Genomic DNA, 584 nt, shown 5'->3' with positions numbered 1-584 from the left:
TTTAAGGAGCCCTTTTTGACATTTTGAGCTTGAAAGCTTGAGTCCCCATTCAGTTTCATTATATGACAAAGAGTGCCCAGAAATCAGTCAGAAAGAGCTTTATTGTCAAGTACGTTTGCACATACAAGGAATTTGTTTTATTGTCACAAGCTTCCAGAGACAACAACAACACGCAGATAAAAAAGAAACAAAAAAAAACAGATGTGAATAAAACACACACACACACTATATATATATATATATATATATATATATATATATATATATATATATATATATATATATATATATATATATATACAGTTTACTTCTCTTGATATTATTCGAGAAACCTGCATGTCCTGCCTAAGTTGAATATGTATGGCATTTAGGCTGCATCTGGCAACAATGTTGATCAGGTTCTTTTTTGTTATTTTATTTTTTTATTGTGATGTCTAATATATTACTTCAATAAATGCTTTTAAAAAAGCCACTAAGCATGTACAATCTGAAATCACTGTTTTTGATTTCGGGGTGGTTTGTGTTGAGTTTTGGTATCGGTTTGATACTTTCACGCATATCTGGCAACCCCGCTTGTCGTGACA

The sequence above is a fragment of the Cyprinus carpio genome, chromosome B16 (genome assembly GCF_018340385.1).
Source record: "Cyprinus carpio isolate SPL01 chromosome B16, ASM1834038v1, whole genome shotgun sequence".
Lineage (NCBI taxonomy): Eukaryota > Metazoa > Chordata > Actinopteri > Cypriniformes > Cyprinidae > Cyprinus > Cyprinus carpio.
The sequence above is the reverse complement of the archived record's forward strand: the minus strand, read 5'-3'. Positions refer to the sequence as shown.